Source organism: Heterocephalus glaber, unplaced genomic scaffold, assembly GCF_053883595.1.
Source record: "Heterocephalus glaber isolate CG9 unplaced genomic scaffold, H.glaber_assembly_v1.0 deba00001446, whole genome shotgun sequence".
In the NCBI taxonomy this organism is placed as follows: Eukaryota; Metazoa; Chordata; class Mammalia; order Rodentia; family Bathyergidae; genus Heterocephalus; species Heterocephalus glaber.
The window spans coordinates 4,246,419-4,263,195 of record NW_028258298.1 but is presented as its reverse complement, the minus strand read 5'-3'; the positions used below and the strand labels follow the sequence as shown (position 1 = coordinate 4,263,195).

The following is a 16,777-nucleotide window of genomic DNA, read 5'->3' as shown; positions in this document are numbered from 1 at the left end:
ATTCTTAAATATTTAATTGTGAACACAGACTATTTTACTCTTCTAAATAGGAGATGTGTGCCCAAAATGGCTTCTCAGAGAGAGTCACCTGATGTCACACATGTTCCTTTGTCCCTGAGGATTATAACTCACTTCATCTCTCTGTCCTTCAAGTATAGATCTTCTCTTGTGTTTCCTGATCTTACATATGGAAGCATTACCCTGTTCTGGAAATCAGGAGTGCGCCTATCTCCTCCCTCTTCCATATTGTCTATATCCAATTGTTTCCTAAACTCACTTTATTTCTCCTCCTGCACATTGTGAAAATTTATCTCCATTCTTTGTGCCCACTACCCAAACCTTAGAACTGCATAATTTCTAACCTTTATCACAGCAGCACCTCCCAATGTTTTGTTGTGATAGTTTCTCTTCTACAATCATATAATTTTATTTGCCTCCCTGTTCCCAAAGGTACCCTTCTCAAATGCAGATCTCATCAGGTTTTATCATATTTTTAAGGTCATCACAATTTACCCATCATCTATAAAATTGGGCTTTACTTCGCCACATGGCACACATAGTCCTCACTAACCTGTCACGGACAGATATTTTCACTCTCATTTCTAGTGACTTTGACTACCTGATATTTCAAACCCTCTTAAACCTAGTGCCTGCCATTCCTTCTGCTGCCAGCACCTTTGTCCCCATTCTGTGCCTGGTCAATCCTGCTCATTTTTCATCTGCTCAAGCTCTAAATCAATGGCATTTCCTCCATGAATGCTTCTCTTTTTGCTGTAAATCCTATAAGCATGGACTCATCTATTTTTATTATCAATAGTGTGTTCTTAGTTTGGTTTTGTTTCATGCAACAAACCAGAGTATATTGGTCACTACGTGTTGACATTTCTATCTTCCTTTCAAAATCATGTCATCCTTTTCACGGCTTTACTAGCATTATGTACACAGTTCCTAAGATAATGCTTGGCAAAATGTAATATAAACTTATTAAATGAATGATTGAATAATGAGCAACTTCATTGATGACCCTGTGATAGCTTGAAGATTAGAGTATCTGCTAAGCAAGCTAAGTTCTTCCACTATTTAGTGGCATATCAGTTGTTAACCAAAAACAGTGATGACTCCTGTAACTTTTGGCAGGGAAAATTAAGGTCCTCAGGAATGTAATAATTTATGAATAAGGGATACTCTTTATTTGTACATGAGGGTTACATAGACCACCTTTGGATGCACATACACACACAGAGAGAAGAATAATTCATGAGCCCCAAGGGAAATATGATGCCACTTCTTAACTCTCTAGCTTCCTAATTTCTCCTATTTTGTTACTGTTGGTGGTGGTTTTGCTGCTGCTGCTGCTTTAGCCTGTGCTTTCTCACATAATTCACAAGTGAGGAGCAAAAGATCCCCAGGAGTTAAACTATGCATTAACAGTACTTTGCTATACACCAAGAACAGTTATGTTAAAACAAAGGCTGGTGTGATCCTCTGGATCCCCACCATGTATTTCTCAGAGAAACTCAATGACCGCTTGGGGGTGCTTTGCTTTGCCCTCTGTAGGGCAGTCTCTGGGGTCTCCACATGATTGGGGAAGGGAAACTGTTGATAGCAGGGTTTGTGTCTTGGCTGTCTTTTCTAATTAAACCACACAAGGTGCCTCAGGGTGACCAGCATAACAAGAATTCTGCTCTTTTAAAGAACTCATGCATTTTCTAAGTCACCGACATGTGTTAAACACAGTTAATTTCATACACATAATCAATATAACATAAATACAAGCACTGCTCCCAATCTGTAGTCAAGGTAGATTTGTACCTTGTGCCACTTTGGTTTGTTCTATTTTGGGTTGGTCCTTAAGGGGTTCTTAGGGGAAACCTGACCAGAAGTCCATTAGATAGTGTGGCCATTTGGTCCTCAGGATTAAATCCATACTGCAGGGAATCTTCTAAATGTAAGAGTTTTGGAGCCCATCAGAAGTTCCCAGCTCTTTTCTTGATGATGGGTTGGAGGGAGAGCAGATGCTCTCACTGCAGGAGAATTAACTGATAGTCCTGAATTTCCTACACAATCTCTACACCTGCAGCTTGTGGCATATACAATCATGGATGGATTAGGAGTGAGTGAAGCACAGGGAACATTTCTTTAGTCTCTTTCTTCACATCTACCCATTGGTCCCAGATCAATTGGCAGCTTCTATTTTCAGAGGGTGTCTGGGGAGAGGAACGTTTCTAGCTCTTGCCCATACAGGAAAGGCCAGTGCTCCTCCTTCTCTTTTCTTTGTCAGAATTGTCCTCCAGGAGGGTGAAACCCCATGGGGCACAGAACACATTTTTTCTGATAATATCTCTTCCTCAGGGCAGCTACCTGCCCTAAGGAATTGCCTTAATGGAAAAATTTAAAATGCTGAGGAGTGACAGTGCACATGGAACCCCAACACAGCCCCAGAGGTGGTGAGCAAGGAAGTGTTGTGTTACATTACAGCAAATGGTCTCCTTTGGTTATGTCTGGTGGCCTCCAATTCTGCACTGGCACCTCCAGAGGAAGGGAGCATCCACCAAGGAATGGAGTCAAAGGGAAAAATCTCTTCCATGTGCCAGGAAATGTTCATTTGGTGTCTTGTGAACAGTTAATGTTCTGAGAATTGTCTTGGAGCTGAGTTCAAACAGAAATGGAAGATTGGAACAAGGCTGAAAACGATAGTAAATGGCAAGATTTGAAACCAGTATGCTTCTGACACCAACATCTCATCCAAGCCTAAGTGACCTTCCCATGTCGAGGATGAGCCCAATCCAAGCACCTTCTGTCCCGTTTCCCAAACAGAAGGAAGCCAGTGGACAGAGCACTGCCAATGATTATAAATTTGGGAGAACAACTTTTGTAGAAAATACATTAAAAGCAGAGTATTAAAATTTAAACTTTCACATTATATTCTTGTAAGAAATTATTTAATAGTGGATAAGTCAAGTATCTGAGCTTAAAGCAGGTTCTGCCACCTACAAGTTATGATTTCTCAGGTAAATTCTTTGAATTTTCTGTACCACAATATCCTACTCTATAAAAAGACCATAAAAGTAGTACCTATCACACAGAGAAAGTTTTGATGATTAACTGAAGAAACACATCTTAGAAGACTATGTTGTAAATGTTAGCAGTTGTTACTTACTCTACTCTGGGACTAAGGTTAGGAAAGCATACATCCCATCTTGGTGTCCATACACCTGTGTATTTACATGTATGACTGCAAATGTACATATGCATGTACATGTATTCACATGTGTGACATGTATGGCTGCAAAAGGTAATTCCAGGTGATTTGTGACTTACAGTTTTTAGACATCAGTGTTCCATGACAGGCAGGGGCGGCTCATTACTGGGTTTTGAAGGAAACATGTAGATGAATCTTATCTCCTGGGCTGAGGCACTTATCCTAGGGAAGAAGGAAGAAGGGAAGCTTGAGACAGAGTAACTGAGGTTGTTGCTAATTCCTCTGTGGCCGGGGCCTGCTCTGCTGTAACAGGCTGTGCTGCAATTGGGTACTGGAACTCAAAATGAAGAAAAGCAGAGCAAGATGCAGAGAACAATGATCGCTACCTCACCTTGTCATTGACTCCTAACTATGGAAGGCACTTCAACTTTCACATTTCCAGCTCCTCGTTTTAAAGCAGAGATGAAGACAAGAATCCATTATTCCAGATGTGAAGCAGATCCGGGCTTTCTGTTATCATGACTCAATTACAGTGTCAGGATCTTCCAGACTTTAAATGCTCATAAAGCCCTCTTCTGCCAGCAAACTAGTTTTCTTGAATTAAAACCAGCACACAGGCCCCACTTAGGCATGGCTTCAGTTAAGGATTACTCAACTTTAGGAAGGGGGAAAGATTTACTCAGTTATTCTGTTTTTCACTTTCAGTTTTCAATAAATTGAAAGATATTCAATGCTTTGTGATAAAATAAGCTTTGAGTTAAATGATTTTTACCCCATGTGTTCTGAGAGTGTTTAAAGCTAAGTTATGGTGCTCGGTAGATAAATGAATTTTGAATCTGACATTTAGGAATTAATAATATATTTAATTTGCATTGGGTTTATCAGGATGTAACCCCAGCATGAGTTAAGGAGCAGCTATAAAAATTTATTTTATTTCAAATCTGCAAACCCATTCTAAAATTAACTTGACTGTGCTTTATCAGCTCTACTACATGGCATGTAGAAGAAACACATTTGTCCTTGCTTTTGACTGCCAGCTCCCTGAGTGTGGAGACCCTGTTGTTGATCTTTGTGATCCTTATGCAATCAGATGCTTCTTGTTGATGATGGGGTTCATTGGAAGGGGAAGAGGAGGTGGGGAGGGAATGGGCAGTGAGCAGGGGTCTATCAGGCCCATATCTCTTCGAAGTGCTAAACGTCAGCTTAAGACTGGAATGTGAGAAAAGCCGAGCCCCAGAGTCCACCACACAACTCATCTTGCAGCACACAGGTGAGCTGTGGAGGGTAGCATCGCTGCAGCTATCTAGGGATTCTATATCAAGACCCCTGCATAGAAAAAAGCTACCTACTCATGACACCCTGGGGCCCCTGCTGACTTCCACTGAAACATACTGCTGAGTACTGACATACACAGCAGCCACCCAAGGAACAGGCTGAGAACCTCATATGCTGAGATTCTAAGTCTGCATCCATTCATTTGAACTCAGGCACTGTCTTCCAGGGACCCAGAGGTCACCCTGTGGCTGGGCTTAAACCACAGAGACCTTCCTCCCTCCCGCAGTCCTTCTGCCCCTGGCTCTCCACAGCACTGGTCCTACAGCCCCTGACTTTGAGGGGCCATCTGCACATTTGACATCGCCACCTTGCTTGGTATAAGGCACGTAGATCTGGAAATATCCTCAACATCCAGCAGCCTAGGACTATTTGCACCATCTTGGAACCAAAGGACAGGCAGAGAGGCCCTTTCCCTAATCCTGAGTTTTATGTAACAGTCCTGCTAATTTTATTATTCCAGAAGTCTCAGCTGCCTCTTCTCTTTTACCTAGAGTTCAAGTCCCTTTTATTCCTAAATTATGTCAGGACGCCTTCACTTTGTATGTGTATGCCCAAAAAATTACTGAGAATTTTAGGATATTGTTTGCTAATGGCGAAGGTAATATCCTAATAATCCAAGCAATTTGTTCTTTATTCTAAAAGCCAGGAAAGTTCTACCAAGGTAGCTGGACAAAGTTGCATGTCTTTAAGAAGGCAGAAGTCAGTCCAAGAAGAAGGGGCGGTGTCCCTCCCCTGCTTGGATCCCTGTGAGTCACTGTGTTCTCGGTCTCCATGGGGGTACAGGTCAGGGCCGGGCACTTGCTCAACACACACAGGCTCTGGGTTCCAGCATCACCACTGGGAAAAACCCTAACACCGCTGGAGTTTCAATCCATTGTTTCTTGACACTTCTCTGATAAAGTGACAAACTGCCTTCTTCTTTTATATTTTAAGATTCTGCTTTGCTTCTTTTCTTTTTTTCCTATTCATAGTCTTAATATCCATGGATCCCAGTCACTTCACAGTCTCAAATTTATTTGATATGGTCCCAATCCTTCAGAAGTTTGGGTTTAAAACAGAGGCAAAATGCTCACAGTAATGTCTTAATTTCAAAGGCTGTTCAAACAGAATTCTGTAGAAGTCAAGGCGCAGGCTGAGGCCATCCCAAATATGGGGCCTTAATCAGGGCAGAAATGCATTTCTCATTCCAGAAAATAAAGTTTAGGGCTGGTGGAGTGCCTTTCATCACTATAACTTTTAACTCTAGTTACAAAGTGGCTGCTTTAGGCTTCACCACTACATTTATGATCCAGACAACAGAGAATAAGAGAACAAGAGAATAATGTATCCATTCTTTCTTAAAACTTGATCTGGAAGCATAAACATCACTTTATATTTCATATAATTACCTAGAATAGAATTGCCTGGTCGAGGTAACTGCAAAGGTGGCTGAGAAACGCAATCTCCAGGTGTTCTAACAGGAAGGTGTATTGATGAAAAACAGCACTTTCTGCCATATTCAGCTAGTGACAGTCCAGGGTTCAAGTTCAGCTTTTCTAACTCTGTTGCTATTTAAGACATGCAGTGAATCTGGAGTAGTGGAGCATGCCTGTAAAATCAAAAGTCTGGGAGGCTGAGGCAGGAAGCTCACAAGTTTAAGCCCATCCTATGCAAGTAAGCAACCTAATGAGACTGTCTCAATACAGAGAATAAAATAGGGCTGGTATAAAAGCACAATTTCTGCACCACATGCCTACCCTGTGATTCTGCTGTTCTTTCCAACCGGGAGATAGAAGGGACCTCCGATTCTCACACCTTTTTTTGGTCTTAGCTTTTATGGGAGGCTAGGGAGGTTTTCAGTTTTCTACATGGAAAACACCACTTTTTCCTCACTTAGAAATTATAGGAACAGCTGCAGCAAGCATAGCTCCACATAGTTGTAAACATATTCGAAGAAATTTTGATTCAAAAATCCTTTCTACAAGGTCAAGGCCAGAATATATGTTCCAACATGCCATCAATTCTCTAGTAATCATATACTATTTTTAAAAAAATCGATACTGCGGGGTCAGCCTGCGGTATAACACCCATGGAAAAGAACCTTTTGTGGAATTTATTTTCCATTACATTTTTGTCCAGTGCCCTAAATTCCGGGTGAAGTTATCAGCTTCCTACATTCTTTATTCATTCTGTGGGCTGCTCCCTTCCCCCACTCCTCCAGTCACATCCTTTGAATATGAAAACACTATATTCAAGGCTTAATGTATTCTTCCTGAAGAACCTTTAAGGCCATCTTCACAAACACAACCATTTCATATTTAATAAACAATGGCTGTCTCATTAAATGTAAATTAGTCCTTTATCCTTAGCTATATTTGTTAAATCTATTACTTACTGTGTTTACCAAATTTGTTTCCTTTGACTCCAAATCTTTCTGTAAACTACTCATAAATATGAAGTTGAAATGAAGGCCCTTTTTGCACACCGAAGCACCTGCATTAACAGCTTTGAACAGCCCCTCCTGGAGGTGGGCTCCATCTTCCTTTGTCCCTCTGTGAACACTTCCCATCCCCTGGAAATAGCTTTGGGCAGGATTCCTGGCTGTTCCACAATGAGCCTGTATGGCAAGAAAGACAAGGCTTACTGTCTTAGTGCTTTGTCTCTGAAGTCAGAGATGAGCATAGGTGGGACAATGGGGTCTTTGAAGAGAAAAAGCTCTTGCTGAATAGAAGTGAGTTTTTTGCAGTGGCCGCAACATTTGGCACTCAGATTCACTCGGTCCCAACATATCCAGGTTGTCTGGCTTAGAAGGGCTGAAAGTAAGGCCCATCTGTTCCAGCAGGCTTCCCCTGATTAGATAGGATGCTTGGCAAACAGAGTCCCAGATAATGGATATTTGAATATTTTTGCAATTTCCATGCATGTGCCTAACAGCTTACGAGTTGGCCCTATGTTTAAAGAAAATGGGTAATAATCATGACTAACGTGGCAATTTCCATTCAAAAATTTCAAATGATGCTTAATTAAATCTTCCAATAGCATTTGGAAGCAAAGGTTCCTCGTGCCCCTGTCGTCCATGATGAAGAAAGTGAAGTGCAGTGGATGGGCCTCTCGGGACGCATGGTGGAACAAGCCAGGCACAAACTCGGTGATCACTCACTTAATCACACACCCTGGATCGCTCTGCAACCCCACCCATGCAGGGAATCCATCCATGGCAGCCCAGCTTCGAAGCCAGGTCTCACTTGGCAGAGGCCCCTTAGCATCCGTGGCTGGATTCCACAGTGTTGATGAATGGATAGATCTCCCCATTGGTCAGCCTCAGGTCTGGGGAAGTGGAGAAGACTCTTCTTCTGCCCTGTCCAGGCAAAAAAGACTGAACACTGCCTAGTTCAAGGGAACGGCCACTAGCTGGACCAGGCAACTACATCCTGAGTATGGCAGGGATTGTAAGAGTCCCTCATCAAAATCTTTCCATGATGAATGCTTCTTTTGATTTTAAAGTGTTCAATATGACAACCTCTCTTAATCTCCCTTAAAAACTTTTAATATCCCAAATCCTGCTAATAATAAAAATCAAAGAGCCTTAGGATTAGGATAGGTTTTAGCAATTTTCTAGATGAACTCTCTATTTTAGAGATCAAAGGCCAAAGAAACATCCAAGTTTATGTCAGTTGTTTTCATCCAGCTTGATCTGAAACCTAGGTTTCCTCTCTGCTGGTCCTGTGAACTTTCATTTCACATTACAAGTGGATTTTTCCTATGTTAAAATTGGAATCTATTTTTATTCAGCTGGTCCCCATCGGGGGACCAACAGGCGGTGAAGTGATGGGACAATTTGTCAGTATTCTCCTTACATTCATTGTTCCCATCACACAGAGGACAGCCACACACTGTCCTTCACTATCTCTCTCCTGGCCCTGGAAGGCCTAATTCCTTAGGCCTCCTATTATAGCCTTCCATCTTCCCCTCCTTTTCTTTCATTTTCCCAACCTGTGAAATCAAGCAAATAGGATTTACCCTTTGCCCTCTGGGGAAGTTTGAAGATCAATAACATGTCAGGAAAAAGACTGGATTTATTAAATTTCACAATATACTATTTAAATAGAAAAGTCCTTGGAGTCAAGAAATCTGAAATGACTCTCTTGTGTTACTTTTAAAATTCATTTTTCTCTTTCTTATTATTTTTAAAATTTTATTTATTTCATTTTATTTTTGAGCTCTGGTTCGACTACAATTTGAAATCTTCTCTGAAGGTCCCCAGTGATCCGGCGGAAGTGGGGGGGGGGGTGGCACTGGAGCGAACAGAGAGAGGGGAGATGTAGTGGGTCAGGTCTGGGGAACGACAGCCCTGTCACACTGACTTGTGATGGATGAGGGGAAAGTCTATTTCTCTTCCGCAGCGGGGGAGGTGAAGTGTAAAGAAAGATGCACCAGGAGTCTCTGGGCGATTCATCTTGCGGCAGATAAACCCGCAGAAGCCGCAGAGTTGTAAGGGGAGGAGAGAACGAATGGAGAATCAAATTCATTATGTGAAGGATAATCTCATGAGGAAATATCAAAATATGTGTCAGCAGCACCCAGGGTGGGAGGGTGGGGAGGGCGGAGCGTTCTCCATGGTATTTGTCAGCTGCTAAACCAGCCATGGAGTGGAAGGGAGACTCTCCCGCTGCTTCCCTGCAGATCGCCCTTCCCGCCATGCTCCCGTGAGGCCCTCAGAGCCCAGGGAGAACAGGAGAATCGCGGTGGATGAAATCAGCACAGTCAGCAGGTACACAGGGGACCCTTCTGAATCCCTTCTTTCCTTGCCTAAAATTTACCTTCATCCCATTCCTTTGTGCTTCTTCATTTTAGTCTGTGCAGAAACTTAACATGAAGACATAAATAATCCCATGAAGTCAACCTGGTGCTTTCTCCCCAGAATATGATGGAATCACATCTTCCCTAACCACTCCCTGTTCATTTCCAGAGTTCAGCAGAGCTCTACTGAGTCCCAGGCAGCTTTGACCTTGCAAATGGAAAGAGATAGCCCCTCCCTGCCATCTCCAAGTGTTCTGTGGACTGCAATTCTCTGGGCTCTGCATATGCATTAGGCCTCCCCAGCTCAGTCCCCACAGTAACCCCCCTACCCCAGAAGCTGAAGCCAGCTGCCTTGCCTGCCCTTTGGCACAAGTTCAGTAATTTCAATCTCTGTTCAGCTTCTCATTCCCACAGTGACCTCGGGCAAATCACTTTCACCTCCTTGAGACTCAGTTTCCACATCTGGAAGGCTGAGATAATAGCTACCTGCCTCCTGGGGGGACCTGCGAGGCTTAATTAATTAATGTTTGGCAAAGCTTCGGAGACCTTTGCTTGAAAGAATCCATGTGAGTGCAAATTATTATTATTATATCACTGCCGCCTTAACTCCAATTTTGCTTCCAAGGCTAATGATTATTTCTTTTCTGAAGGAAAAAAAATATTAAACTTAACTTCAAGTAATTTACTGGGTACTGGGGAAAAATTGTCATTTGTCAAGGACAGCATTTGTCTAAATGGAAGTTCCAGAGGCCCCTCTCTGGGGAAGGTTGTAAGAAAAAATTTCCTATTTCAGAGCTTCCCTGGCCATCTGCTCTTTGCCCCTCCCCACTCCTCTTTCTTCACAGTCTCCCTCCCCGCCCCACAAACCCCAAGGAGGTCACTGTGAATCAGCCTGGTTGGGCCAGGGCAAGACTCCCAGCTGAATGATTTTTGCGCCACCCCTCCGCCCCAGGCTGTGGAGTATACAGATTCCCCTTTTATAGCAGCCTTCCCTCCCGCTTTGGACCTTGGTTTGGCTCCACATAGAAGCCAAATGCCCACTTTTTTTTAAAAAAAAAAAAGACTTAATATAATACCTTTGGGTTGATTTCAAATAACTGACTACCTTCTCTATTAAAAGCATCAGACTAATTTACTATGTCAAATCAACTCTGTCTCCTAAGACAGTGGCCTGTGTTTTCCAAGGGAATAAAAATAGTGCAAGGCAGTGGCCGTTTGGGTCCCTCCGGCTGTCCTGTCCACGAGTCCTAATGAGTTACCTGGCTCCCCAAGTTACTGGCCCTAAAGCAAACTCCCAGTGCTGCTTCCCCGCTTCTTAAAACAGTCTGCCAGGGCACATGCATTAGGGAGGGCACAGACATCCCTGCTCCCCAGCTTTCCAGGGCCCTGCAGCCTCAGGTACCTGGAGAGTGCAATTAGCCTTTGTTTCTGTAACTGCATATCTGTCCTTCAGCAGAACAGACATTTTGGAAGAGGGCTCCACAGTCAGTAATTGAGGTCCCTTGTTTCCTGCAAGTGCTCCTTGTATGAGGGATGCAGTGTCGACTCTGTCTCACTGAGGAGAAACCTAGCTGTTTGCTCTCCATTTCGTTCTTCCTGATGCAGCCAGTCCCTAGGCCATTCCCACCTTAGTTAGTTGGTTAGCTGGTTAGTTAGTGTTTACTACAGATATTCACTTTCCCCAGTCCTGGAGGCTGGGAGTCAGTGCCAGCCTGGCTGGGCACTGGTGAGGGCTCTCATGCTGGCCTCCGGGGGGCCCTTCCTTGCTGTGTGCTCACATGGTGTGTGTGGGATGGGGGCAGAGAAAGAGGGGTCGTCTCTTGGAACTCTTTTTTGTGGTAGCTTCGTGGAATATCGCTGACATGCAAAAAAGCTGCACATAGTTAATGTATACAATTTGGTGAATTTGAACATACATATATATATATATATATATACACACATATACTATTCTTGTTATTATCACTACACTCAATATGTCCACCCCTCTAAGAGTTTCTTTGTGCCCTTTACATTTTCTTCCTTGTTCTTTTTGATTTATTTTGTGGTCAGAACCCCTGAGATGTGATCAAGTCTCTTAACAGCATAGGCTTTTAATGTACATTTTTCTCCCAGAGCAGGGAGGCCTGGCTCCTCCCGAGAATATTCTTAACACACATAACACAGGTACACATGTGGATATATACTCCCACTGTCACACACTCACACTCTTGCACACATGCACACACAGTCACACAAACTAATGCACAATGGTTTTCTTCCTACATGCTTGACTTCCTTCAGGTCTTCTCCACATGGGCCTCTCTAGGCCACAGCATCCTTTCCTTGGCTGGGTGCTGAGTGCCTGTCAGTGTTCATCACAGTGTCTGGCGTTGGAGGCCACACACCACCTCATACCCTCACATGCTGTGGCCACCTCCCTTATGCGATGGCCAGCCTGTGAGGTGACAATTATTCTGCATGACCAAGGGACATCCAGTGGCTCCATGGTTGCTGTGCTGACTGCATCCAGTGCTGTCCTCTCTGAACAAGACAGCAGTGCTCCTACAGAATGGCTAGGTCATCTCTTCAGGGTCCATCTCCAGCCTCAGTGACATCAACATTTTCCTGGACACCTCCTGTCTCGTTCTTCTGTACCTTTACCTGTACGTGTCTATCTGAATTGGCACTAAGTCCCCTCTCTGCCTGGAAAGCCCCAGCCACTGTTTTTGGTGCAGGTCGACTTTCTCCTTGGGGAAGTTTCCTCCAGATCTGCTTCCCATTTTCTCAGAAGGGGGAGGGATCACTTCTTCCTTTGTGTGCCACTGTCCCTGAGGCATCTCCTCCCTAGCGTGCTCCAGGCTGGGTCGGCCACTTTTTTTTTTCTTAAGTTCTTTTATTGGTACATTTTAGGTATACAATTTGCCAGCATCACACTAAATGGTCAAAAAAAATGGGTCGGCCATTTTTGTGTTCACATCTTCCTCCCCTTCTGGCTTAGGAATGCCTTAATAGCAGTGCCTGGCTCTTAGTATTTAGTAAATATTTGATTGGTGAACGACTAAATGCTTCCATGTTTCACATTTTTAGAGCAAGTATTAATCCCACATTTGATTCATTTTGGATATGTGCCAGAAAAATGCCTGAGAAATCAGGAAACCTGTGGAAAATCTGCCACATGACTTTGGGGAAACCTAGGCCTATGCATCTTACTGAAATTATCTAGAATCACACTGACCTTAATACAACTATACTTATAATTTAATAATTGGTCTATTAATCAATATTCTCAAGGGAAGATCTTGATTTTTGTGCTGCCCAATCTGCAAAATTAGGAAATCTCACCTTTGCTCTAACGGCAGTCTCCTCGGCCTCAAGCCAGACAGGGCTATATTTTAAGGAAGGATGAGTAATCTATGTATATATTGGATGTGAGGAAGTGAATGGGAATGAAAATGTGGTGTCAGTATGAGATGATATTATTAGAAACCTGTTAAATGGGTTCCTGGTGTGTGCTTTTCATGTCTCTCCCTTCAAGAAAACTGCTCCACACCATGTCTCATTTTGTGTAGTCAATACAATCCTGATAAGACCTATCACCGTGCTTACAGTGCTGGAAGAAATTAAACATTTAGGGGACTCCTCCAGTGCCACACTGATTGAGCTCAAATGATGCTGCTAAATTGACAGCTGCATTTACCTCTCCTTGCAAGCTAATCCGTCTTCCTTGCAGAATGTATTACAAATTCCTTAACAGCAAAGACAGAAACAAATCAGGAGCTCCTTCATTCTCCCTTGAAGCTGTGCTCTCAGGGAGGGAGCTTAGGGTCCTTGCCTTCTCCTGTGTGTGTTCATGTGTGCACATGTGTTCTCACTGCATGCAGCAGCCCAATTGCTGCACTGATCCTCACACAGGCAGCCTTTCTGAGGCTGACCCTCTTTTCCTGGCCATTCTGTTAATTGAGGCAACTATGCCAACTCCTGAAACACAAGGACAATCTTGTCAGCAGGGGAAGGCACCTTGCACCTCTTAGCCAAATGCAGCATAACTTTAAACGGATTAATAAAACTCTTAAAAGGATAATATTATTGGGCAAAGTGTGAAGGTTTGCTGCTCTGGCTCGGGTCGTATTTTTATTAAGCTGTAAGCAGTGTTCTAAAAACGAAAGAAGGAGAAGAGGAAGTAAGGAAGAGACAGAGACTTTTATAGCCTGCAGCCTCTTGTTTGCACATTATTTTCCAAAGATACTGAGTAGAATATCAATTGCCTGTGATTAGAAGTCCTGCCAGGTACTACCCTGAGCAGAAGAAGCAACAGAAGAAAGAGCAGTCCCTCAAAGAAGCCACACTTTTAGACTTGGACAAATGGCTCAGCTGAAATTTGACCCCTGAGGTGGGCAGAACTGGGGGGCTGCAGAAATGGCGGTAAATGGGGAAATGGGTGGATTTGAAAGACATCTCTGCTAAGGAGCTGGTCACATCCCTGTCACCAAGTGGGTCCTGTGAAGGGTTTGGCAGGGAATGCTGGTGTACACTGGTCAGGAGACCTATGAAAAACTTGGAGCCTGGTCAGAGACCCCAAGGGGAGCTCTGACTGGGAGAGTATCAGATGACTGACTTCCCATTATGGAGAACATAATGTGAAGGGAAATAAGCTGGGGCACAGGAAGACCCTCTTCTTGCACAAATGCGTGGAAGCTAAATAAGCCCAGCTCCTAGGACGGGGCAGATCAGTGATCACTACTGGCTGGGAAGAGTGGGGAAGACTGGATGACAAGTACCAAAGTACAGCTGGTTAGGAGGAATAAATTCCTGAGATCTACAGCACAGGAAGATATCTGTAGCTTTGATTATTTTATTATGTATTTAACAAAGAACTACAATGGACCCTCAAGTTACAACTTCCCTGACATACAAACAATTTGGACTATGATCAGAATTTTAATTTTAACTTACAACCAAAGTCTTGAGTTGCAGAATGCCAGGCACTTGTGTTTCCAGACGGTCTCAGATACAGATTTAACCCTTAAAGAGTTCTGAAAGGAACATTACAACATCCTTCCCCGTGTGGGGTTAAGTGAGAATCATGGACCAATGTCTCTCTAAGGACACTGAGATCTGCCTGTATACAGGAGAGAGACTTTGAAGGCTGCATAGAGGAGCTTGAGCTTTCCATTGACCAACTTGAGTTACAACCAGCCCTTGCAAACAAATTGAGTTCATAAGTTAAGGGTTCACTTAGTAGAAATGAGTATGAAGTTTTTCAACACAAAGAAATAATAAATGTTGAAGGAGATGGAAAGGTTTATAACCCTGATTTAATCTGCTATATGGTATGCATATGTCAAATTATTGCACTGTACCCCCCAAAAAAACTGCTGCTTAAGGCTCTTTCTATTAACCCTTGCATTTCATGAGTTATAAAATGTACCCCAAACATTAAGAAAGTAGTTCTCTTCTCTTGTAGAAATGATAATAGATCCAAATGGAACTGTGATCCTAAGACAACTCAGTTCTGTAAATGCTGAAATAACATATGTTTCTCCCCCAGATGTACTTGCAAAGATGCTACTTGGGCTCATCCCATTTGTCCATCAAAATGAGAAAGTAGCACTAGCCAATAGCAGGGCAGGTGGGGAAATGGAACCACACCACATATTCACTTTTTTTACTAATATGTGTGGTGACACAAGTGTTATCATTGAATATGGTACACACTCAGTGGCTCATTGCTCAGTAAATACTGTAGTAAACAATAGTGACGGCATTATTATTTCTTTTTCTGACATTATTATTTCTGTCACTATATCATAGCTTTTACAGTGCCTTCCCCATGTGCTGACAGCGAGGTTATGAGTGCTTCATTTGTAGTAAGTCATAGAACCATCTTAACAGTCAGAGGAGGGAAATTCTCTCTGCTTCACTGGTGAGGAAGCTGAGCTTAATTTGCCCAAATTATTTAAAAATTATGCATAAGAGAATAATCTTTCCAACAGGAAACAGTACCAAATGGAGCTGGCATTATAAAACACCTACTGTGTGTCTTCGGGGCTCAGGCTTGGACTACATCTCATTAATCTTCATAGAAATTTTGCAAAAGAGAGAATATTAGAACCACCTTACAGATCAAAAAATTCACTGGCATGTAATCTTCACTTTCATGTCTTCATTTTATTGATGAGAAACTGAGTTTTGGAGAGAAGGTCAACCATCTGCCAAAAGTCACACAGCTAAAGCCAGCAAGGAGATTCTAGTTAGATGTAAGACACGGTGAAGTGTTCTCCTTGTCTTGCATGAGGTCATGGACATGTCCCATGTAGACAGCTTTGTTCCATTCTGATTGGCTGAAGTTGACAGAGGACAGTCTTCAAATGGAAGAGCTAACCTAGAGGAGGCAGGAACAACCCTGTCTCAGGAGATGTTTTGTATCTCTGCAGAGAACAGCAGCAGAGTACTTCTTTTACACAAATGGCCTTCAGGTCTACAGTCTCATTCCCCTCACTTCTCTGCTGGTTCCTCTTCCCACAGTGGCAAGTACAGCGTGGACCTCCCAGTGTCCTCCAGGTCAGCTTGGCTGATTAGTTTATGAGGAAGGAAGTGACAGCCAGTGGAGATGGCCCCAAACACAACTCACCTTACTCTGCTTGCCTCACTTATGAATGTTAATTGTGGCTCCCAGAGGCTTTCTCTTTTTCTTAGAATGTTTAATGAAATATAATCCACATATCATTCACTTCACTTATTTAATGAATTGTATGAGTTAAATGCAATGAAATTAAACTATTTCTATTAATAAATACTTGAGTTTTTGAATAGTCATGGTTTGTATTTATCACTATGATCAACTTCAGGACATTTCCATCATTCCAAAATGAAACCTTCCAACTCTCAACTATCCTCTCTAATACTTTCATTACCCCAGCCCTAGGCCCCCACTAATTTGCCTTCTGTTTCTATGAATTTGCCTGTTTAGACATTGCATATAAGTGGCATCGTACGTCATTTGGTCTTTAATAATTGGTTCCTCTCACTTTGTGTGTATCCTTTTTTCAAGTTTGGTACCTGTTGTGGGGCGTGTCAATACTGTATTCCATTTTATCAAATCATCTCTTTTTGTCCTTGAATATCTTTCACTGAAAATTCTTAATTCTATTTACAGATTTAGGTGTTCTACTCTCTCACTATTCTAGGCCCCAGATAGACCGGAGCCAAGGCCACAAGTTTCCCTCTCCCAGCCTCTGAAGTCTGGTGAGAGAGGGGAGATGTTAACATATGACCTGTAGTCCCTGCTCAGGGCAGCTCCCAGGACTCCTGGGGGTCAGTTTCACCTCTTGTCTTTTTCTTTGTTTATTCCTGTATTCAGCACAGGATTCGTCCCATCTGTCTGTTTTTATGCTTCCTTTTCCTCTGGCTTTCAAGATTTCTAACCCTCTACTTCCTAACACCAAAGTGTTCAGAATCTCCAGAGTTTGTTGCAAAGGC

The 16,777-nt window shown here is 42.9% G+C and overlaps 1 protein-coding gene across 5 annotated transcripts in view; it reads left to right on the top strand.

Annotated features, from left to right (window-relative positions):
* The window catches only part of Ntm (neurotrimin), a 981,237-nt gene that overhangs the window by 187,890 nt on the left and 776,570 nt on the right, over nucleotides 1–16,777 (top strand). The window contains exon 1 of one of the 5 annotated variants that reach the window (XM_013078814.3): nucleotides 9,269–9,287. The exons of the other annotated variants lie outside the window; for them this stretch is intronic. The gene's annotated coding sequence lies outside the window, so the exon portion shown is untranslated. Of the gene's footprint in view, nucleotides 1–9,268; nucleotides 9,288–16,777 lie in introns of those variants that run through there. 5 annotated transcript variants of the gene reach the window in all.